We start from the raw sequence: 25,211 nt of genomic DNA on the forward strand, positions 1-25,211 counted from the left end.
CAGTGGGTCGAGGCTGGAAGAGTTTTTGAGGTACGTGTTAGAAGAAGCCTAGACTGTCTTGGAGAGACTCTTGGTAGAAAGGGGGACATCCAAGGGAAGGATGACTCCAGTGGTGATTCCTCACTTTAATCAGTGAGGACTCAGAAATGAGGTACATGCTGTTGAAGGAAAGGAAGTCTTGGTTATAAAATTGCACAGAACTTGGCTGAATCGTGTTCTCGTGTTTTGTGGAAGGCAGGATTTGTACATGTTGTTGGGGATTAGTTGACATTTCTAAGTAAAGCGTTGAAGGCATGACTTGGTTTCTCCCTGCTACTTAGGGTAAAATGCCAGAGTAGAGAAATGAAAGAAAGAATTGGTGGGACTTCCCTGGTGGCGCAGTGGTTAAGAATCCGCCTGCCAATGCAGGGGACACGGGTTCGAGCCCTGGTCCGAGAAGATCCCACATGCCACGGAGCAACTAAGCCCGTGCGCCACAACTACTGAGCCTGCGCTCTAGAGCCCACGAGCCACAGCTGCTGAGCCCGCGTGCAACAACTACTGAAGCCCGCGTGCCTAGAGCCCATACTCTGCAACAAGAGAAGCCCATGCACCGCAACAAAGAGTAGCCCCTGCTCACCTCAACTAGAGAAAGCCTGCATGCAGCAACTAAGACCCAACAATGAAGACCTAATGCAGCCAAAAATAAATAAATAGATTAAAAAAAAAAAAGAATTGGGAAGCAAGAAGAAACCAGGACTTGGATACTCATAAAATCCTCAGCCTATCCGTGTTGGGAAAAAAATGAGAAAGCATTTTCTGAAGAGAACACCAAGGGGGTGGCTGGGCAGTCATTTGATAAAGAGATTACATGTGCGACTCATAGATCCAGTTGGCCATGTCAGCAGAAGTTAGGAATAGAGATGGGGTTGGACCAGCAGAAATACAGCCAGCTTGGGCTACAGGGGACAGACATGGGATAAAAATGAAGGAAGACTTGTCAGATTTCTGAGCCTCTACTGGATGAACAAGAGCTATCTGGCAGTGACCATGTCTTGTCCTTCAAGGAAAGGGAAGGATGGATGACTCCAAGGTGATTCAGAGTGGCAGAGGTGCCACCGCCACTGTGGGCTCAGATGACACAGGCCCAGGGAGTGAGTCTGTCCCCTCCTTGGTTTCAGAAGGCAGGGCTACCGCCTGTGTTTAGTGGGACAGGGTCAACCCTGTCAACCCAGTGAACCTGGGAGGTGGGGCCGCCATCTTGGTGGACCTAGACCAAAAAGCATCAAACCAAAGAGGATTATTCTCAAGCCTTCAAAATCTAATGGAATTTGCCCTGGTATGTTTCAGACTTGCTTGGGACCCATGATTTTTTTTTTTTTCCCTCTTTTCCTTTTTCTCCCTTTTGAAAAGGAAATGTCTATCTTATGCCTGTCTCACCATTGTGTTTTGGAAGCAGATAATGTGTCTGGTTTCAGAGGTTCATAGCTGTAGGGGAATTTTGCCTTAGGAGGAATTATACATCAAGTTGTACCCACATTTGATTCAGATGAGATTAGAGTATTACATATGATGCCCATCCCATATCGGATGGTTTAAAACTTTAGGAGTTGTTGAGGTGGGCATGAATTTATTTTGCACACGAAAACATGCATTTTGGCGGGCCAGAGGGCAAAGTGTTATGAGCTGAATTGTGTCCCTCCAAAATTCATGTATTAAAGTCCTGGTCCCCAGTACCTCAGAATGTAACTGTATTTGAAGATAGGACCTTTAGAGAGGTTAAGTTAAAATGAGGCCATTAGAGTGGGCCCCAATCCTATCGGAATGGTGACCTTATAAGAACAGGAAGTTTGGACAGTAGACACCAGGGGTGTGCAGTACTGAGGGAAGACCATGTAATGATACAGTGAGAAGGTGGCCATCTGCAAGCCAAGGAGAGAGGCCTCAGGAGAAAGCAAACCCGTTGATACCATGATCTTGGTCTGGAATTTTGTTATGGCAGCCCTAGGAATCTAATACACTTGGGAACTTTTCCAATTATATAATTCTGAACTGTTCACTTATTAAAGAGTCAGTTGTATCTATGATGTCTGCTTCCACAAACATGATGCTTTGAGTTACTGCAAAAGTTAAACATTGCAATCCAGGGTATTCCATCTACTCTGGAATCATGAGATATCACCTGAGGTGTGTGCATGAAAGATGTATGCTCAGTTAAAATTACATGCAGCTTTGATTGTTTTTATGTTTTTTTTGTTTTTGTTGAAGATCATTTTTGAGTTTCCACAATTAGTAAATATTACCCATTTAAATGATCACTATTCATACAAACTTCGACTTGACTTAAATATAACCTCAGGGGAAAGGATCCATTATAAGGATGTTATAGTATGTTTTCTTAAAATTGTGAGTTGGTTGTTATTGTAACCAGAGGTTTCCTTATTTAGCAATTCTATGTTCTCCCTTTTGGCAGCCACCAGAAACATGAGCATAGAAATCCCTCATTTGTTTGCTTTATTAAGGATTTTGGAGGCTCATGGAAGAGAAATATCTAGATGACCGAAGTTTCCTTTGTACCAAAACTGAAACACCAGATAATCTTGGATAGAGATGTCTTTAAAGCACATTATATGAATCCTTAGCTTGGTATATCAGAGAGTGGCCCTGCATTAGACGTTTTGGGTGATTTAGGGTTTCATTATGAACATTATTCTGCTGGCCTCTGGAAGAGAGGGGGGCGCTCAGGAGACATTAAAAGGTTTAGCCCTGCTTGTCATTTCATTAAAAGGCTTCACGTGGCTCTCTGTACCTGGAGTTCTTAGGAACAGTTTTGTCACTTTTATTATTTTTTTAACAAAAATTTTGTTAACTCTTTTTGGCTGTTTCTTTTCCTTTCCGTTCACTCACCTGTAGCATTCCTTTTCCCCATTCCTTACTTGATTTTTTTTTTAGTCACTGGGTGCTTAAATAATTGAATTAGCTATAGTTGCTTGCAAAGTAAGCACATGTAGGCTGTGGTGATAGCCTAATTCTTAGTGCATGAATTTTGCAGCATTAGTAGTTTTTAAGAGGTTATCAGTGCTTTCCATTTGCTTGTTTACATTCAGATAGTTGAGGCTACTGAGTGAACTTTAGGTAAAGAAAGTATCTTTATAATAAGTATCATCAAGCAAGGACACCTTTCTGGAAAGTATCTCTTTATGATGTTTGAACCCTTTGTGAAAGTGAAGTAGAGATGCTCTCTTTTAGAGAAGGTATGATCATTTATTTACCATGTGTAATTTTTCAAAATAAACATTAACTGACTTAGGGAGATACTGACTATTAATGACCATTATTATGACAGACTTGGCTTTAAACAATCGGCTTAGGCTTGATAAATTGTTTCACTTGACTTAAACAGGAGATGTCATCATTTAAAGATACCTCAACTCTAGATCATTCCATCACCATGTCCTTCCATTTTAATTAATTTTTAAAAACTAGATGTTTTATATGTTTATTTCCATAAAATAAGGAACCTCCCAGCATTATCATCCTTGGTGGCTAGTAACATAACATACTCAAAATGTACTCCAAGAAGGCAACACTTTAGAAATTATTTCCTTGTGGGAGGGGATCCACAACTCAGTTATTTCTGTTTTGAAGCCTCTAGGAGTGGTATTTGGAGATTGACAAAATTGTTACAGAAATCAGGTTTGGCTGCTTGCCACTCACAAGCCAATAATTGAGGGGCAAGTGTTGGTAGAAAGGACAGATGCTTTATTCAGAGAAGCCAGCAACCTGGGGAGAAGGTGGACTCTTGTCCAGAGACCAACTCTGAAGATTCTGCTCAGCCATGACAGTTTTTAAAGGGAAAAAGGGGACATGACCTCAGTTCATCATTAAGGTAGGAGGTCAGATTCTTCATCATTTTTCCATTGCATGCAGACTCCTGGCTTCTCCTGATCTTTCTTTGGATGCTGTCTTGCCGGAGTGGTCCACCTGCAAATTTGCTAAGGGGGAAGTTGGGGGTAGAGAAGCAGTCATTCTTTAACTACTTATTCTTCATTCTTACTCCTTCTAATCCAGGAAATGGATCAACAAGTTGGGCAAGGCATTGTGTACATTCAGTAAAGCAAACATCAGGAGTTAGGTTAAATGTTACTTAGTGTTCTCATTTTCATGATTAAGGTTTAAGGGTAACAGAAATAGACAAACAGGAAAGGGAAAAAAGAGCTTCCAAATGTTACTTTGTGACATATGTATCCTTTGGTCTGATCACCCCCCACCCCCCAGCCCCAGCCTGTCATATGCTTCTAGTATTTAAACTCCTTTTTCTTATTTATTCTACACTCAGACTTTTATTTGCCAGACACTGACTATGTACATTACTCTCATTAGCTTATGTGGGAATACTTATTAATCAAGTCCCTTGTTCCTTAGCTTTTTTAAAAACCCGATTCCTTCTCATCACTCTTGTAATGCTGTAAGGGGACAAGAGTGCCCATCCACTTCCTTTTGGTAGATGGCTTTGCATGAAGCACGTACTAGATAAATAAGAATTAAATCTTCTCAAATATTTTGATAGCTAATTTTCTTTAATTTCCATTGTTTCCTGAATGCTGCACTTTTCTTTTTTGGCTTTCTTTCTAGAGTCTGAATATAAGTTTACACTTTCTTGTCATTGGTAAAGAAAGAGCTTCAAGTTTAGGTCAAAAGAAACAGATTGCTATGTTATTACTCTGCTTCAGAGCTTAGACTTCTTTTTCTGATCTTTCATCTTTTTTAACTGACAAGATGTAAGGTAAAAGAAATGAACTCGTCAGGGTGCAAAGGAGGGAAATATAAAGGGACTACCAGCATTTTCATCCTTAATCTAGGAAAAACTAGAGTTGGCCATCAGTGGTTGAGAACTTGGGGTCCCAGAAGCTGTCATATGCGTGACTGAAAATTTGCTCGTATCTATACTCGAATTTCATTAACAATTAAGATACGCTTCAAGGAGTCCTGTGACAAAAAAAAAAAAAGGCAGTTCACTTTGTAGTTAAGTGTCTGTTCCTAGTCTTGAAAATAGGAATCTTGTTATCCGTCTCTCTGAGAGGGAGTGTCTAGGTTGTGTGTTGTATGAAATGTTGTGTCACAGTGGGTCTGGGAGCCAAATGCTTTAAAACTCACTAGAATTTCCTTACGTTGTTGGTCCTATGTTTACATTTACTGAATTTGCTTTTCCAGTTGGCAAATAATTTCAAGGTATCTTTAGGTTGTTTGAATCACGAAACAAGAATTAGACAAACCAACAAATTCCAAACCCACAAATGGCATTAAAACAAAAAGAGTTGTGGGTGTTATTAAATTTTTTCTTTCTTATTAATACTGAGATTTTGGTATTTTTTAATTCAACAGAATATTAAGTTATATTAAGTTTGTAGAATTATTTAGAAGGGGTTTTAATGGAGACTTATTTTCTTTCTTTAATTGATAAACTTTCTACCATATTTCTGTGAATAGGAGACCCTGCATTTCTAGGTTTTTCTAGTTTATACCGGGAAAAAAGTTACTGAAAACGATACGTGAATTTTTTCTTAAGCAAAAGGAATATCCATGAAAATATTTAGAAAATTAACTTGATTTTTGATAATTTTGTTTTTAAATAACTGACATTTGAATACTTTGAAAGATGATTTAAGTCACCTTTTACTAGTAGATGGATCCCTTTAGTAAAATGGATGCCAAGTAAAGAGTCAAATTCTCAAAGTGACCTTTCTCACCTTCTCTATATTTCCTGTCTGTTCTAAATGTTTGAAGTGTCCCTGTAGTTGGTTTTCCCTCTCCTGAACGCTCAACAAATATGCAAACTGCCTTCTCTGTGAGATTATCGGTGCTTAGTATTATAAAGTTAAATATAAAATTATGCGTTTTCCAGTAATTACAGAATCTAATTAAATGTTTCTCTTCAGAACAGCTCCTAAGAGTTGAGTTCAGTATGTTTCTAAAGAAAATGAAATAATGTATATTAAACATGCTGTTATGCTCTAACAATATCTTGCATTACTGTGAACTTCTTTGACATGCTAGGTGTGTTTACCCTAATTGGGTAAATGATATTGACAATATATTTTTCCTAAACTCCTAGAAACTTACACTACAATATTTTGGGTACTGTTCGGAAAATCCTATGAGAGCGCCAAGTGTTATGTTTATTTTAGAGAGAATATCTATAATCTCTGGAAAGAATTGATTTCCTACGAATTACAGGTAGATAGTGACCGTGGTCAAAAGCGGTATTCTCCATTCACTATTTGCTATTCAAACCGTTTGTACACACTGGCAGAATTCTAATTTCTAAAGTGTGAGCCTTGCATAAGTTGAGTCAAATGCTTGGAATATTTATTTAGATGTCATTGTCCAGGATGATGCTGACAAATCAGAATTTTGTCCCCATCTACAACATCAAAATTTGTCAGTTAAATTTTTGTGATTTTAGTTCTTCATCTTTCACATGTATTTTTTTTTTTTAAAGGAACTTTCCTTTGTCCTGTTTTCATTGTACTTTTCAACGATTTTATTTTAAAAAGTCTCTGATAGAAGAATCTTAGAAACATAGTTTTGGCACTGTTCCTACCCAGAATTTCAGGTTTCTTTCTCTGTCTGGTCTCTTAAGGGCTCCTGGTTTTGGATTAGGGGGTGGTGCTCCAGGAATGGGCCCAGTGAGGCTCAGAGCTCTGCCCAGGGCATAAGAAGAGTGTCTGAGTTGGGACCAGACGCCTGACAACTAGCCTTATTGCCAAGTGATGGTTGGGAGCTTATTTTTAATCACAGGGAAAAGAGAGGCTGAGGAATCTGGCCTTGCCGGAGGTGCTGTCATACAGAAGCCCCAGGAGCAGTCGGTGTATGTAGAGATAAGGAAAGGATGTCAAAACATTTTTTTCCTAGCAGAATTTGAGGAGTGTGAAATTTCTATTTGGCTGGCAGAGGCTCATTCTATTAAATAGAAGAAAAGTCATGATTTAGAGACAAGCTTTAAAAGTAATTTCTGCCGGATATTTATGTGCTTGGTCGTATCTCCATTTAGCTGCTCCTCTCTGGGCCTCTGGGACCAGCTAGCTTGTTCATTTCAGTCCTCAGTTTACCTGGGTTCAGTGAAGATCAGGAAACTAGATTATTTCACAGGTGTATTAAGGATTGTGTGTGTATGAAAATATCATTGAAATACTAAAAGTAATAGCCATGTTGTACCCTTTGACTGTCTTAAGAAAGGAATTATATATTAATAAAAGTTGTTGATATTAACTATTACTATCAGAGAAGCTATTCTTTGAACTAATTGTTTACATCCAAGTATTAGTCTAGGTGCTAAAGATACAATGGTGACCACAAGGGCAAATACATATGTACTCCATGCTCTCATGCAAATTCCATGGGTGGGAAAAGGGGCAGATAGTAACCCAAATTGTCATAGTGGTGAATGTTTAATTACAAACTGGAATTGGTTTTCTTTTTGTTTTTTAATTTTTTATTGAAGTATAGTTGATTTACAGTCTCGTGTTTCAGGCATATAGCAAAGTGATTCAGTTATACTTACATACATATCTCTTTTTTTCAGATTCTTTTCCCTTATGGGTTATTACAAAATATTGAGTCTAGTTCCCTGCGCTATATAGTAGGTCCTTGTTGGTTATCTATTTTATATATAGTAGCGTATATATGTTAATACCAAACTCCTAATTTATCCCTCCCCCCTTTTCCCCTTTGGTAACCGTAAATTTGTTTTCTATGTCTGTGGGTCTATTTCTGTTTTGTAAATAAGTTCATTTGTATCATTTTTTATATTCCACATATAAGTGATATATTTGTCTTTCTCTGACTTCACTTAATATGATAATCTCTAGGTTCATCCATGTTGCTGCAAATGGCCTTATTTCATTCTTTTTTTTATGGCTGAGTAATATGGGATTAGTTTTCTGAAGACAAGAATCATGGTTCTATGAGGGCAGTAACCAATGGTTAATTTCCCTCAGGCTAATTCTTGGGCTGCTACCCAGAGGGGGAGTTGGAATTGAGCAGGTGAAGGAGGGGTGGAAGAACACTGCAGATAAAGACATGTAGCTGACCCAGCAGGATGTGGGGAGGAGAGACTGGGGTGAAAGGCTGGAGAGGGGTCAGCTGGCCAGTCACACTGGGTCTTTCAGGTCATTTAAGGCATGTGGTCTTTATCTAAGGACTTATGGGAGTCAATAAAGGATTTCTAAGCAGAAAGATCTTTCTGGCTGAAGTGTGGAGAACACTTTGTTATGGGTGCCAGAACTGAAGGGAGACTCTGGTGAAAAGTCCATTGCAATAGTTAGGGAAAAGATGATGCTCATTTAGATTAGAGCGTGATAGAGAGAAATGAATGAATTGAGTAATATTTTAGTAGTCTAATGGGTGGGACCTAGGAATAGGTTGAAAATGGAGGTGAGAGAGAAAAGGGGGGAAAGTCAAACATAATTCCTACTTAGGTAACTTTTAAAAACTGTTTTATGGAGGTACAATTTACATGTCACAAAGTTGATCCATTTTTAAGTGTACAACTCAATAAAATTTAGTGTGTTTTTAGAGTTGCACTGCTAACATCAGTCTAATTCTACAACATTTCCGTCACCCTAAAAAGAAACTTTATGCCCATTTTTAGTCACTCCCCTCTCCCATCTCTGGCCCTAGGCAACAGCTAATCTACTTTTTGATCTCTATAGATTTGCCTTTTACCGGCATTTCGTATAAATGGAATCATAGAATCTGTGTTCTTTTTTGTCTGGCTTTTTTCACTCACCAGACTATCTGAGGTGCATCCATATTGTAGCTGACCTACCCAATTTGAAACCTGGTGGGACCTTTCCTTTAGAGGGGCAGCACCAGAGGTGAGGCAGGGTTGGCAATGAGGAAGGGAGAGATGAGGGAGGTTTTGGACATGTCAAGTGTCAGGTGCCTTTTTTGTAAATTGAAGCTCAGAACATGGATAGAAAGAACACAAGAAAAAAACATGACCTAGGACTGGACCTTGGGGTGTTCCAACATTTTAATAATCGTGTCAGGGATGGATTTGAAGGAAACCATGAAGAAACATCCTTTGAGATTAAGGACAAACAAGAGCAAAATAACATCTCAAGAACAAGGGAGTTGTTAAATGTGTCAGATGTTATAAATTAAGTTGGAGGCTGAAAATGTCCATTGGAGCTATCGTCATGGAAACCGTTGGTGATGTTGGTGGGATCTGTGTTGGTTGACTGTTTCTAGACTGAGTAGGTTACAGATTGAGCATCAAGGAACCATGAATGTAGGTCACTTTTGTGAAGGAGAAGAAAGATAGTGGAGTGTAGATCTTATACTGTTTTTGATTAACATGATAGAGATTTAATCACAGCTAAATCTTGACCAGAAGGATCAGTACAGGGAAATGGGAAAGCTGTATACTATAGGAAAGAAAGGAAAATGTGATTAAGCGAGCATCCTGGAAAAGCAGGAGGAATAGGATCGAATGCACCCTTGGAGGAAGAAGAAGATGGATCCCCTCCAGTATCCCGGGAAGAAAATGGGGTGAGATGTGTGCAGATATATGTTTGGTTTTAGGACTTGTGTTTCAGCCATGTTGGCACATATCGTATTGATGTGTTTGGTTCCTCTTAAGGTGGTTGGCTGGATTTAGTCATCAGGCATGACCACAGAGTCGTAGTTGAGTGCACATAGATGCTCCGCAAACCCAGTTTCATTAGCTTGAAACTCACAACCACGTAAGGAAGTGTCTGAATCACACCATCGTTGGCAAAAATTTAGTTTTTACGAACTTACCCTCTATATTCTCATTACTTTCATCCACATACTCTTCTTTCCCTGGGTAGATCCTGTTCCCCCCACACTAGCTTCCAAGCATTCAGCAATTTTCTGAGACTTCCTTGCTTGGAAATAAGAACTCCACCAGCTTAGTCTAAGGCAGGATGTGAATAACACTGCTGTAAGCACCTGGAATGTTTGAATCAGCATTTGGCTCCTTCAAATCCCTTTACTTTAATCACAACAATTGATCTACAAATCAAGTTGAGGGAAGAGCTTGGGGATTGGTTCAGACCAACAGCTTCGGTAAATGAAGTGTTTCTCTAGCAAAGAATCAACAGCACACACCACAGGTGCAATTATGATCATGGCAGGATTCACTTTCATTCAATACTGTCCTGCTGCCAGTTTGCAAGTCCATATATTAGCAGACAATTCAGACCGGAGGCTTGATAAGCACCTACCTTAAGTCTGTAGTTGCATTTGGGAGGAATCTTGGTTTCAGTTATCCTTTGTGAAAGTTGGGTATTAGCCTTGCTGTTGGTTAATTCTCCCCCATGGAAGTTTCTTTCTTCGATTTATCATAACTTAACTGACCAAAGTGATGAGTTTTGCCACTAAAGAAACCACATGTGATTCAGTGACTACACTGAGTTTAGTGGTTGGCAAAACTTTGTTCTCTGGGGTGAAGACTTTAAAATAACTGTTGTAAATATATTTTAATTATATCTGTTCTGGCACCATCTAGCCAGAGGAAGCAATTTTTCAGGAGCCTATTTCATCTCCCTTGAAAGTTTTGGTTTTAATGTTGAAAAGCTTTTAAGAAGAGTAGCTTGGAGGGAGGAACGGAGCAAAGCAGAAGCTGCAGGAGCATATAAGCTGTTTATAAGCAGCATGTAAAAGGCCTGTTTTCGCTCTCAAGCAGCAGGGCATTATTAATATGTAACAGTGAATACCCTATATTGCTTCTCAGCTGTTACTCATTAGTGGGAACATTGCATGATACTGAAAAAAAAAATGTGAATGATGGCAACTCAAACATGTCATTTTCTCATCCCCCTCCCCTGCATGTTTCATTAATGTCCATGCTGCAAATGCAAAACATCTGATATTCTAACTGAATTTTTGTGCAAGTGAAAATATCAAATTGGGAAGGCATGAACGTTATCTCGCACCACTCAAACCCAAGACAGCATTAAACAGCAGACAGATGAGTACATCACCTTTCATTTTAAAACCAGTTGGCCCTCTGTATCCGTGGTTGGTTGAATCCGTGGATGTGGATCCTGTGAATACAGAGGGCTGACACTGGGGCTCGAGCATCTGTGGATTTTTGTATCCATAGTAGGTCCTGGAATCAATCCCCCGCAGATCCCGAGGGTTGACTATAATTGATTTCATGTTTTGATGGCATTAAGTGATGTATTCTAATAATATTACTTAGTTTTCAAGGATATTTGTCTTTATCTCTTCTATTGACTGATGTTAGGCTTGTAAGATGTGAAATGCTTCTATTATGTTTCTAGTCAAGCTGTGTATGCATGAACCAATGACTTAACTACTCCACTGTGAAGTAGTCTCTGGCATCTTCTCTTTTTAACATCTTTATTGGAGTATAATTGCTTTACAGTGGTGTGTTAGTTTCTGCTTTATACAGAGTGAATCAGCTATACATATACGTGTATCCCCATATTTCCTCCCTCTTGCGTCTCCCTCCCACCCTCCCTATCCCACCCCTCTAGCTGGTCACAAAGCACCGAGCTGATCTCCCCGTGCTATGCGGCTGCTTCCCACTAGCTATCTATTTTACATTTGGTAGTGTATATATGCCCATGCCACTCTCTCACTTCGTCCCAGCTTACCCTTCCCTATCCCCATGTCCTCAAGTCCATTCTCTACGTCTGCGTCTTTATTCTTGTCCTGCCCCTAGGTTCTTCAGAACCATTTTATTTTTTAGATTCCATATATATGCGTTAGCATACGGTATTTATTTTTCTCTTTCTGACTTACTTCACTCTGTATGATAGTCGCCGGGTCCATCCACCTCGCTACAGATAACTCAATTTCATTTCTTTTTATGGCTGAGTAATATTCCATTGTATATGTGTGCCACTGAACTTCCCATTATACTACTCATCAAATCGTACTCACTGAGTGTCTCCACCTTGCCTACTAGGCTAGGAGCCTCTTGAGGGCTGGTGGTTATCTTCATGCTTAGTACAAAGCCCACATACCACAGATGCTCAGTTAAAGGATTGGTGATTGATTGAATGCATGCATATGAATGAAATTGAAGCAAACGATTGGGCAATATCATTGTGAAATTGACCAGATATTGTCTACGTTGGGGAGTGGAGGTGGCTAAATACGACCTTTAAAAAATGGGTTAGTTAAAAATAAAACCAAAAACCCTATAATAGGGGTTCATAAAACTGTTATAAAAAGTGGTGGGGCCGGGGGAGTAGTGAGAAAGATCCCTTTAGGCATTTAGAGGACCACGATTCTTGGTGCCTCTGTGGGTGCTTTACCATAAGCTCGGTGACATCAGGGAACATGTCTGATTTGTGCACCGGTGCCTAGCACATTAGCTGGTATATGGTAGGGGCTCAGTAAATGTGATGTCTGATGACCGGAAGCAGGCAGACAGTCAGGCATGAAAGTGCTCTGTGGAAAAGTTTACAGGGTTCACAAAATGTGATTACCAAGGCAGACAGAATAAGTCCGTCTGTATAGAGGGGCTTAGTGTCAGAAATAAATTCGAAGAACTCCATCACTTCTGGGCGCTGCCTGACAAAGGCTAAAAGCAAAAGTGCCCTCATTGGCTAGCCTGCAGCCTGCTTGTCCCCTAGATGTTGCTTTTGTGCTGATGGCTGCTTGCATTTAGGTGTCTGTACAAGAGATCTTAAACTAAGGAGAGGAGAGCTCTCAAAAGCAGATCACAATGGGCTGTGCCCCAGGTAGCAGTGGCTGAGTGTTGTGAGGGAGAGAGAAATGAACTCCCTTTGGGGGGAACCTCTCAAGTTACCCAGAACCAAAGCTTCACTGCGTCTGTCTTGGTTTTTGAAGTCTCTGTGCAAGGACAGACAGAAGACAAAACGGAAGGGAAAGAGAAACGTTTAGTCACCTCTTTTCTCATTCAGAATTAAACAATTTGGATTAAATTACCCCCATTCTTACCATCATTAGAATCTATTTGAATGAATGTAGAATTCCCCTGAGCTTATGGACTTCCTGCTTTGGTATTTTACCTATGAGCAAACACCATCTTGTGCTTTACTTGATGTCTTAACAAATAAAACCTTGTGTTTGAGGGACTGACTCATGTTATTGATGCGATTTCCTTTCTTAACCTCGGCATTGAATAAGTGTGGGAGACATGATTTTTTGTTATAACTTGCTTTCTACTTAATATTTAAAAATTGACTTTTGTAAATATATATGTAGGTAAAATATGGATTTAAATACAATAGAGACTGCAGTGGAATAATGCTTTCTTCTCAGCTGGTGAGAGAGAGACAGCTGCTACTGGTGTTTTATGAGCATATTAATCCTCATTGGTAGATATAAATGTGTTGGTCTCACATAGCCAATTATAAACATGTTTTATGGGACGTTCCCCCTCTTCATTTCTGCAGAGCCTCGCTGAGGTAAGGACATCATGGCATTAGCTTACCTAAAGCACAGAGAGAACTAGATAAATAAAGAGTCCCAGGGTGGGTTGAACTTGGAGATAAGGGCAGCCCATAAAGTTATCCTTCCTACAAGCCAAAGTCATCTTTGCTTTTATTTATTTTTATTTTTGGCCGTGCCTCAGGGCATGTGGGATCTTAGTTCCCCAACCAGGGATTGAACCCGTGCCCCCTGCAGTGGGAGCTCGGAGTCCTAACCACTGGACTGCCGGGGAAATCCCCGAAGTCCTTTTTAATATAAAGATTAGGTACTGTTCAGATCTAAGCAGAATTGTCACATATGCGTGTGAGCAGGAACAAATTTCAGGACTGCCCTTACCAGCCTGGATCAAAGTGGAAGCTCCCTGAGCTTCAGTGCTCCTAACATTTAGTAACTAGCCTTCTTTCACATATACGGTTGACCCTTGAACAATGTGAGGGTTAGGGGTGTCCCCCCTCCACATAGTCAAAAATCTCCACATAACATATAGTCAGCCCTGGGCATCTGCAGATTCAACTGACCGCGACTTGTGTAGATTTGTAGTATTTACAATTGAAAAAAATCTGCCTGTAAGTGGACCTTCGCAGTTCATACCCGTGTTGTTCAAGGGTCAGCTGTAGTATCAAAAACTCTATGAGGTAGATACCTCTTTTTTCATTTTTCTTTTTTTATTAACAGATGAGGAAACCGCTTAAACTCCTTCTCAAAGTGGATCTGTAGGCCATTCACATATTACTTCGGAGTTTGGTAGATAGACAAAATGTCATGGCTTTCCCCAGAATGGCTTCATCAGAACGTGCATTTTAACAGCATCCCCGGGTGATTTGCAGCAGTGCCCAAATTCACACAGCTTAATAACATGGCAAAGCCAGGACTCAAAGGTATAGCTGGCATCAGAATCTGCCCTTGGGTGAAATGACTTGCCCAAGATCAGAGCTGGCAAATGTCAGAGATAGAATTTGACCTCAGCTCAAGAATTTGTGTATTTCACTCTCTCTGTTAGAGTTGTGTTCTCTTACGCTACTCATTACTCTTAACTTCTCCATAAGTTTTTGTTAATTAGAATGCTTAAAGGCTGTGCTGGAAGTTTTCTCAATAGAAAGGGAGTTAGAATTTTAATTGCCACTCCCACCCCTAGTGTCCCTCCCTCTGAATCATCATTACAGAAGAGTGTATATTAAAAATGCCTCCTTGTTTGGTGCTATCTTAATATCTAAAGAAAGAGAGTGGGACAGTGAAAAGAACATTAAATATAGCTACCTGTCACATGCATGCTACCTGTGTGCCCGGCAGAGTGTTCATTAACACTGAACACATATGACTTACATTCAAGAAACAATATTTCCTACTTTACAGTTTTATCTCCTGTGATTTTTAACACATGGGACCGTTGCCATGTTCGGCTGATCTTAATTAGCCTTAGTTCTCGAAGGATGGATAAGAGGCAGAAAGATAACAAAGATATGAGGGTCTCCTAGGCTGGGGAGGGTATGAGGTCAAGTTTAGAGGGAGGTTGGGTCACATGTTCACAGGACTTTCTGGCTGGAAGGAAGCAATGGTTATTGATAAATTCTCACTTAGTTCTGGTGTTACGACACTGTTGTTAAAGGGCACTGACTGTGGACCCAGACACCTGGGTCAAAGCCTGGGTTAGCCATGACCAGCTGTGCGGCCTTGGGCAACTTACATAACCTTTCTGTTTCGACCTTTGTCATATGGAGAACTAACAGGAAGGTAGTACTGTATGGGTGATTAAAAGAGCTGATATACATCATTGCTTGGGCATTGCTTATCATAGATGATCTATCAATGCTAGCTGTTAGTTTTCAAGCCATCTTGGGAATACCAAGAAGTATTACATATTGTTGCTCTAAAACTATATAGCTAAGGACTCTGGTCATGGTGGTTTTGTGATGGCTCTTCCTTCCTCACAGGAAAGCAGAATCCACCTTCCCCCCACCATTCAGCAACCTGTTTCCATCCTCAAGTGTCCTCTGCAAATAGAGGAACAACTAAGCCAGACTCACAGAGGCCACTAAGAGATAAAAGAGTCATTATTCTAGACTGGGTAAGGATGGGATTATATGAACGTATTCAGGATCCAATTACTTGGGAATGATGGATAAGGATGTCAGAAAATTAAGGGAATATTTAGAAGACAAAAAGGAAAATGGGTCCTAGTACCACTGAATGTCCAGAAGCTACTCTGCTAAGCTGGCTTGAAGAGACTAAATCAATTGTTCAAAAAATAATTTTAAAAAATCAATGAAAAAATTGGGAGTCCAAGTGGCATGTAATGTTGGAAGCTCCAGAGAGAAGAAAAGCCAGCATTGAGAATCAGGCGTAAGTCGGGGCTCATTTGTGACCAGTTTGATGATGGGGGTGTAGACCATCAAGAAACCACTGGGAGGTTTGTGGTGAAGGTCAGTGCAAAAAATAAACTCAGATACTGGGGGATGAGATGAAGCAATTACAGTGGGTGAAGAGATTGCTGATACTGTCGGAAGCATATGAAACACATCATCATTAGTACAAAATTACCAGCATATTTAAGTTCCTCCAACTTTGCATTAGAGGTTGTCTAGATGACTTTATTTTTAAAGCTAATAAGCCTATTATCCCCATATGAGATAATGTATGTAAGTAAGGAAAGAGATTTTGCACAGTGGTTGGCTCTGACCCAGATCGCCTGGGCTCAAATGCCTCCTTTTCTGCTCCCTACTAGGTGAATTGAGCAGGTAACTTAACCTCTCTGTGCTATTTCCTAACAGCCTGAAAGGATTGTTGTGATAATCAAATAAGCTAATATACTGACATGTTTCAAATAATAATTGACATTGAGACATTTGTTGTTAGATATTGTCATAATTATCGTTTAATATGCTTTCTGTCAACTTGAAATGGTAGGAAAAAGCCCTGACTCAGATGCTCTAAGTTATAAGAATATTTATTATTCGATGCAACTTAAGTGATTAATTCAACCATTCATTGAGGATGTCAGAAAACCAGGTACTTTGGAACATTATAATCCTCAGCAAGTTAGCTGAATGTATACTCAGGCTGACTCCACTCATGGTAACAAGATAGCTGTAGCCGTTCCAGCCATCACATCCAGACACAACATTGTCTAGCAGAAGAAAGGTCCTTTCTACGTGAGTGTATCTTTTTAAGCCTCAAAGTCCCCTAGCATTACTGTCATTCACATCTTAATGGTCGAAATTGTTTCCCATGCCTATTACTGGTAAGGCAAATGGAATTGGAATTATCCAGATTGGCATAAAACGTTGCAGAGCCTTGCAAAGGAGAGTAGTAGATGGGGTTCCTCTTCAAAAAGAGGAAGAAGCTCGTGAGCAGTGGCATCCACTAGAGATGTAGGTAGAACTATTCAGCATCGGAGACAAAGAGTCTGAAGTTTGAAGATTTAAATAGTTTGCCTAAGGGACTTTCTTGGCAGTCCAGTGGTTAAGAAGATTTAAATAGTTTGCCTAAGGGACTTCCTTGGCAGTCCAGTGGTTAAGACTCTGAGCTTCCACTTCAGGGGGCACGGGTTCATCCTGGTGGAGGAACTAAGATCCCGCATGCCTTGCAGCTAAAAAAAAAAAAAAAATACCTTGCCTAAGGCCACACGGTTAGAAAATGATGGGCCAGTTGTTGATTCTAGAGCTCACAAAGTAAGGATTATAACTTAAGCCTAATTCAGAGACCTGTTTGCTTTGGGTAGGACTCCCATCTGTTGAGGAGTCTGAGAGCGCCAGTGAAGTCGTTGCAGGGGATGTTATCAGGGGGATTTGGAACAGGGCAGCTGTGGTCCAGCACAGGCTAATGACTCTGTAGGCATTCAAGGACTGTGGGATGGAAGGGACCTGTGGATCCCGAGTGGGACAGGCATGATTTTGTAGATCAGCACTGTTGGAAGAGGGCTGTCAACCTCCAGAAGTAGACGAGGGGCCATATTGCTTTAACTGATTAATTTAATATTGTCCTGAGTTTTCAGAATCATGTTGGTCAGGTTAATCCATCCCTTTTGAAGGTGTTTTTGTAGGGCTGAGCCTTTCGGGCACCTCTCCATCAGGATCTCCCTTCTCATCAGCCCCTGTTGACAGACCCGCAGTGTGGGTGAAATGCCGCGGTTATCGGTGCCGTTAGACGCAGTCCGTCCTTGTCTGTGTGATTAAGAATGGCTTTGTGAACAGGGTTCTGGAGGACCGTGACAACACAGTCTGGCAGATGGAGAAATTGTCATGGGTCTCAGTTACTGATAAAACACAAATCGAGAAGAAAAATACATAGGAACCTTTCTTTTGGAACTGAGTAGGTTGCAAGGGCTCTGGTTTGATGGAAAAATGTTGAAGTCAGAAGCCCTTGTTCTTGGCACTCACTGGTCCTGAGATGGCAAATTGGGCACTAAAATTTTCTTAGTAAAATGAACTTGATAATGACATCTCCCAGGGCTGTTATAAGAAACCAGTGGGTTAACACAGGGGGGAATGCTTTAAAAACTTGAAACTTCCGTCTGGAAATTTCTTGACACCCTGATGCTGTTTTCTCACTGTGTGGACTCCAGTGCATTTGTAAGGCAGTGACCTTGGAGGGTCTTTAGTTTGTTCTGTTTGAAGTTAATGGTTATTTTCAGATGCAGCTGGGAAGAGAAGTTGAAACTCTGACCTAGGTCTAGATCGTTTCAGTTTTTTATTTATTTTATTTTTTTTAAACTATTTATTTATTTGTTTGTTTATTTATTTATTTTTGGCTGCGTTGGGTTTTCGTTGCTGCGTGCGGGCTTTCTCTAGTTGCGGCGAGCGGGGGCTAATCTTTGTTGCGGTGCGCGGGCTTCTCATTGCGGTGGCTTCTTTTGTTACGGAGCACGGGCTCTAGGCGCACGGGCTTCAGTAGTTGTGGCGCACGGGCTTAGTTGCTCCGCAGCATGTGGGATCTTCCCGGACCAGGGATCGAACCCGTGTGCCCTGTATTGGCAGGCAGATTCTTAACCACTGCGCCACCAGGGAAGCCCCCGTTTCAGTTTTTTAAATTATCTTCATCTGTTTAGGGCCTGACATTCTGACTTGATCAGGGAGCACCAGGAGTTTTCTAATGAGAAAGATTGTCACTCACTGGACTCTGAAAAGAAATACAAAGACAGGGAGAGTTTCTACCGAGCCACTGCCTTTGAGTCTTCTCTTGTAATTACTAAACAGGCAAGTCAAGAGTGAGCCCTCCAAAAAGACAAATGGCACACTTCCCGCTGGGAAGTAGAAACTGGTTCTATGTCTTTTCCAACTTCCTCTCAAAAAGAGGCTTTCAGAGCAGGAAATGGCAGAAAACAAATTCTGATAGATTGCCAGGTGGCACCGTGGCAGGGGCTGTGCCTCTTAGAATGGCAGCCAAGCACTAAGCCCCTTAATTACACACACTGGTGATAAGCTTAGGCTGAGCAGAGAGGGAGAGCGTTGGAAAAGAAAGATGTAGGGCTTTGTCTGTAGTCTAGAAGTGAATCGGAGGTATATATGGCAGAATTCTGCCACCTTCTGAAAATGAAATATAGCAGTATGCATGCCTCAGATTTGATTTTTTTTGTAAGCATATTTTTAACTCTTAAATAGTTTGAATTAATAATAGCTAATGTCTGAAATACAGAATTAGTTACTTAGATTCTTGCCACCGTTCCTTAAGGTGGATATCACCAACTCCACCTTAACAGGAGGAGGATATGATGCCCCAGGGAGGCTAAGGGACTAAAATTGTGCAAGTTCAGGTGGTGTCTGGTTGATGACACATGCTCTTTCCTCCTATTTAATACTGTGTCGTAGGATAAAGGTCTATACGCAGAAATTACGTAGACACAGGGAAGTTGTGTAGGGTGGAGTGTGGGGGCAGGAGGGAGTAATCAATATCCCAGGAGGAGCACAGCTTCATTTCTTGTGGATTGATCAAGGAAAATATATCTCTTATTGCGTCAAAGTAGTAGGAATAAGGGCAGGTGGCCTTCATGGGAAACAGGGTGATGCACCAGGGCCAAGAAGTGGGAAGGGAGGTCCAGGAAAGGGTACAGATGAGTAGGGCCCTGCTGTTAGAAAGGGAACACAGTGCCAAATATAGAGCCTGTGTAAAGATCTGTAGCTTGGCTAGCTTGCCAGGGGAATTAAGAATTTTTTATTTAACTTATTTTTATTTTTTTTATTTTATAAGAGTACGGTTGATTTACAATGTTGTGTTAGTTTCAGGTGTACAGCAAAGTGATTCAGTTATACATATATTCATTGTTTTTGAGATTCTTTTCTCATATAGGCTATCACAACAGAGTATTCAGTCAGTAGAGTTCCCTGTGCTATAATATAGCAGGTCCATGTTGGTTATCTATCTTATATATAGTAGTGTGTATAAGTTAATCCCCAGCTCCTGATGTAACCCCTGCCCCATGTTTCCCCTTTGGCAACCACAAGTTTGTAAGTCTATTTCTGATTTGTAAATAAGTTCATTTGTGTCATTTTTAAAAATTAGATTCCATGTATGAGTGATATCATATGATATTTGTCTTTCTCTATCTGACCTAATTCACTTAGTATGAAAATCTCTAGGTCCATCCATGTTGCTGCAAATGGCATTATTTCGTTCTTTTTTATGGCTGAGTAATATTCCATTGTATATAATTGAGGCAAATGTGGCTCTTGGAGACCCTGGGACATAGCACATGCTGAATTTCTTTCCTTGTATTCTTCCCCCGCTCTGGATACTTTCTCATCAGCTCCTAAGTTGAAATAGGCATCATTGGTTGGGTGCTTGCATGTGTGCACACCTGTGACCAGTTACCAGCTCCTGGCTCTGACTCCTTCAGGGAAAATAAAGCCTCATTATTGAGGCTGTGACAAATAGCCTCTTACAACCTCTGCCCCGTGTGGTTGCCCGGAGCCCAAGAAACACCACCATAGCTTCACCAGTGAACTCAAACACAGACAGCTTGCCCAACGTCTTGGCTTGGCAAGACAAGTCAGTTTTGCAGTCTACTTATTGGAACCCAGTTCCTTGTTTTTTTCAGGAGGTGATTTTTGCACTCTTTTTGGGTCTGTGTGGTTCACAGAGGTCCTGCAAAACTTCCTCCTGATCACCTGGCCTGCTCTTGCCACTCTCAAGGACTTAATGGGAATATTGATGTTTACTGAAGATGATACACATACATCAATGTCTGGTATTTATATAATGTCACACTTAAATTATTAATTCATTCTTGACAGGGACAAATGTACAGTAAAATTTACCAATTGGGACTAATTGATAGGCCAATTATATAGTGAAGTCTCTATTCACTGGAATCCAACTAGCAAGACCCCAATTCATCAATTGTTGAGTCTTCATGTGTAAGAATTCACAGCTCTTAGGAAAATCAAGCTTTCAGGGACTTTTCCTCTCAGAAGTGATTTCTAGATTACTCCTTAGGGTCAGTATATGAGCAGCGCCTCTTTCACTGAACTCTGGTCTTTCTCGGTAACCAGGCTTCATGAGGTGCTGTAAAACCCTGAGATGCCAAGAAATAGATGAGTCTTGTATAATTCTAATTGACATGATTTCCGGCTAATTCTCATTGTCCCAGTGTGCAGAATAATGATCATAACAATAGCAAAAACAACACTGATTTCAATATCCTGAACACAATAATAAGCATTTTATATGGTTTAAATTCTGATTTTCACAACCACCGTAGGGAGGAAGTTCTTATTTTGCATATAGGAAAATGGAGGTTTAGGTGTTAAATAAATTACTGAAGATCTCACAGTGATATGGGGTTATCTGAATCCAGGCTCTCTGACTCCAGAGCTGATTAAGCTTAACCACTGCCAGAATCTTCTGGGCCTCTGACTCTTAGAAGGAAAAGGACACTGAGAGGCAATGATTGCCTCCTCACCTGATGTGCTTTGGCAGAAGATGGACAATATGTTGATAGAAGTTCAAGCATCTGAAGGGTGTTGAGATAAGGTTATATTTAAATTTTATTCCAACTCTGAGATGCTACAATTCTAACCGGAAAACACACCCAACCAGAACACCTCAACCCCATACAATCTCAACTATTATCTATGTACTGCGGTAAGGCAAGTTAAAAACATAAAGCATAAATTAAAAAGACGTTTGATAACTTTCTCAATTCATAGTCATGCAAATAGAGTTGAATTCTCTGAGTAGATTACTAAGTGAATTTACTTAGCCCTCATGTAGAATGGAGGCTTCTGAAGTCTTTGAAAGATAGGAGTTTTTAAACTAGTTTCAACAGTTTCTTCCTCCAGTCTTATTTACATTTTTAAAATTTACTTGGCAAACTCTCCTGTTATAGAAAATTTAGAGGTGTATCTGTATAAAGTATCGTTTCTAATTAGGGTATAAATTAGGGATACTCTACTACAGAATGTGTATGTCTACTAAGTTATTGAATGTGAGAGCAGATTGCAGATGTGTTTGCACTGTATCTCAGTTCACCATGTATTGTGAGGACTAGTTACTCAAAGACACACAGATAAAATGAATAAGGGAAGGAAGTCTGTCTCTCCACATATTAAAATATTAAAAGAGTAATCAGGCCTGAGGTCACTTCATTAGTTACCTGGCTGCATTAACCTTGGTTCTTAGAAAGTTTTACCATTATCTATTTTTAAAAAACTAATTGAATTTACTAAGAACTTAAATTGCAAGGGAAGAAATGTAATTTATGTGATAGGATTCTTATAATCTGACCAAGAGCAATTTCTTGAACTTTGGAGGGTATTACAATCTTTTTTAAAATTTAATTTTATTTATTTTTTATACAGCAGGTTCTTACTAGTTACCTATTTTATACATATTAGTGTATACATGTCAATCCCAATCTCCCACTTCATCCCACCACCAACTCCCCCTGCCACTTCCCCCCTTGGTGTCCATATGTTTGTTCTCTACATCTGGGTCTCTATTTCTGCCTTGCAAACCGGTACATCTGTACCATTTTTCTAGATTCCACATATATACATTAATATACAATATTTGTTTTTCTCTTTCTGACTTGCTTCACTCTGTATGACAGTCTCTAGGTCCATCCACGTCTCTACAAATGACCCAATTTTGTTCCTTTTTATGGCTGAGTAATATTCCATTGTATATATGTACCACATCTTCTTTATCCATTTGTCGATGGGCATTTAGGTATTACAATCTTGAGAAACACTGGCGAAAATTATTTTAGTTTCTTTCTTACAGTGACCCATTTAAGGTGAGGACTGTTGACCTTTTTCTACCCTTTGTCTTCTTCCACTTCACAAACCTGGATGATTAAGAACTACTGATTTTTTCTTAGTACCTGCTTTTCCCCATATTTCCCCTTATCATTCAGGATAGAATAGCTTTCTAGAGCTGTTTGGAAATCATCCTTAGCATCCTTAGCAGATCCTTATATCAGCTTTCATGACTCAATAAGAAGAACGTATAAGGTTTGCAGCCTTACTGAGCCAGAGTCTCGTCCAGGTACTTGGGATTTGCCAGTGACCTAGAGACAGATCCCTGCCTTTGTGTACCTGACATCCTAGTAGAGAAGCAGGGAATAGACTATGCTTTATAAATAAGAAAAGTGATCTAGAAACTGAGAAGGTGAAAATACTACGGAAAAAGAAAAAGTCAGGGCATGAGGGAGTGAAGAGGGGCATGGGTTTCAGGATTAAACAGGGCCGTCAGGGGTGGCCTCAGAGAAAAGGTAACATCTGAGCCGATGTAAAGAAAGTGAGCCCTAGCTGCCATCTTGCGTCCCCGCGTGTGTGCCCCTTATCTCAGCTGATCTGCCCGAGACCCCCTGAGCGCCAACCCTAGTCCCCCGCGTGGCCCCATTTCCGCTCCAACAAGGTACAAAAAGGCTCTGGACACCGGCATGGGAGGAGGATGGGAACGGGGGTGGGAAGAGGCTGGAAGGAGTGAGACAGGGAGGGACAGGGCAGGAGAGGAAGGCGATGCCACGGACAGGTGCACCCACTCAGTCTGATCCTCGGGGTCGAGGTCGGGCCACGGGTGGCCGCCCTGGGGGCCAGGCGATGCCGTCTCTTGTCTCTTCTTCCACCTCGCGGCGGAACCCGAGGACAGCAGCCTCGGAGGAAAGAAGCGATCATGCACCAGGAGAAACTCGCCAAACTGCAGGCACAAGTGCGCATGGGTGGGAAAGCAACTGCTCGCAGAAAGAAGAAGGTGGTTCATAGAACAGCCACAGAAGAGGACAGAAAACTTCAGTTCCCTTTAAAGAAGTTACGGGCAAACGATATCTCTGGTATTGAAGGGGTGCATATGTTCACAAGCCAAGGAACAGTGATCCACTTTCACAACCCTGAAGTTCAGGCATCTCTGGCAGCGGACACTTTCACCCTCACAGGCCATGCTGAGACAAAGCAGCTGACAGAAATGCTACCCAGCATCTTAAACCAGCTTGGCGCAGACAGTCTGACCAGTTTAAGGAGACTGGCTGAAGCTCTGCCCAAACAGTCTGTGGATGGAAAGGCACCACTTGCTACTGGAGAGTTGGAGGTTGATGAAGTTCCAGATCCTGTGGAGAATTTTGATGAGGCTTCCAAGGATGAAGGAAACGGAATTGAGTCAGCTTCTGACGAGGATAAAGCTCGAAGTTCCTGGGAGCTGCTATTTTATATTGTGACTGCTTTTTAAAATTTTGTTTACGGATCTGATAAAATCTAGGTCTCTAATATTTTTAAACCCAAACCCCTGGACACTGCAGCTCTTTTCAGTTTTTACTTATATACAATTCATTCTTTGCCACTAACTAAGGTGAAGAACCCTGGGAATAAAGTTTGAAACAAAGGTTAAAGTTTCTTTGCCTAGTTTTAAGAAAAAAAAAAAAAAGGGAAAGTGAGATCATGACTCCTCTGTCTGGAAATGCCAAAGGTTCGTCATCTCGCTCAGACTCAAACTCAAAAGTCCAGGGGCCTAAAAGGACCTGCATGTGTGCTGTCCCCATTCCTGCCTTATTCTCATCTCCTCCTCCTCTCTACCCTTTGCCACCTCCCCACTCTCCCCCATACACACCTCTCTCCACATTTGCTTCCTATGGTTTCTCTAGTGTTAAAGACACACGCCTCAGGACCTTTGCATTTACTATTCCCTGTGCTTGAAATGTTCTTTCCTAAATATGCATTGCCTTCTTACCTCCTTTGCCATCCTAAGCCCTTCTAGCCGCACTGTCATCAATTGTAATTCCCTCTTTACCCAACAATCTCTTCCCTGCTCTATTTTTTTCTACAGAACTTTGTCGTCATCTAACATTCTATATATTTTTATATGTGTTGAAAATGTGTATATTGTCTGTCTCTCCCTGCCCTAAAAACGTCAACTACTTGAAAGGGAGGGATTTTGTCTCCTGATACTCACTCAGTATTTCACTCCTAGCATGGTGCATGAAGCAGAGAAGGCATCAAAGAAATTGTCCTTGAGCCACTGAATGGTGTTGTGTATAATGGTTACTTACCTGTTAAATAGGTTCTTTTAAAACCTCTGAAAAGAGTTTGCTTTTTAAAACGAAATAATGCATGCAACTGGTCATTTTGTTTACATCATTCACTTAACATTTTCAAGCATTGCAGAAATACACTTCACCGACGGATTGCGTAAAATTCCATTTGAGGAAATTGGAGTCAATTGCTTATCATTACAAACACAAGCCACAGAAATAAGAAATCTGTTGGTGAAAAGGGTGTGGAGGTAGGAAGAGCCTCCAAATTAAAGAAAGTAGATTGAATTAATTTGTTCAGTATTAATTTGTT

General features: G+C 40.7%; 1 protein-coding gene and 1 pseudogene across 4 annotated transcripts in view; both read left to right on the forward strand.

Moving 5' to 3' along the window:
- Positions 1-25,211, forward strand: part of UNC5D (unc-5 netrin receptor D) — a 608,576-nt gene that overhangs the window by 288,533 nt on the left and 294,832 nt on the right. The gene's annotated exons all lie outside the window — the stretch shown is intronic.
- LOC132356720 (transcription factor BTF3-like) lies at positions 23,397-24,099 on the forward strand (annotated as a pseudogene).

Source organism: Balaenoptera ricei, chromosome 21 (assembly GCF_028023285.1).
Source record: "Balaenoptera ricei isolate mBalRic1 chromosome 21, mBalRic1.hap2, whole genome shotgun sequence".
In the NCBI taxonomy this organism is placed as follows: Eukaryota; Metazoa; Chordata; class Mammalia; order Artiodactyla; family Balaenopteridae; genus Balaenoptera; species Balaenoptera ricei.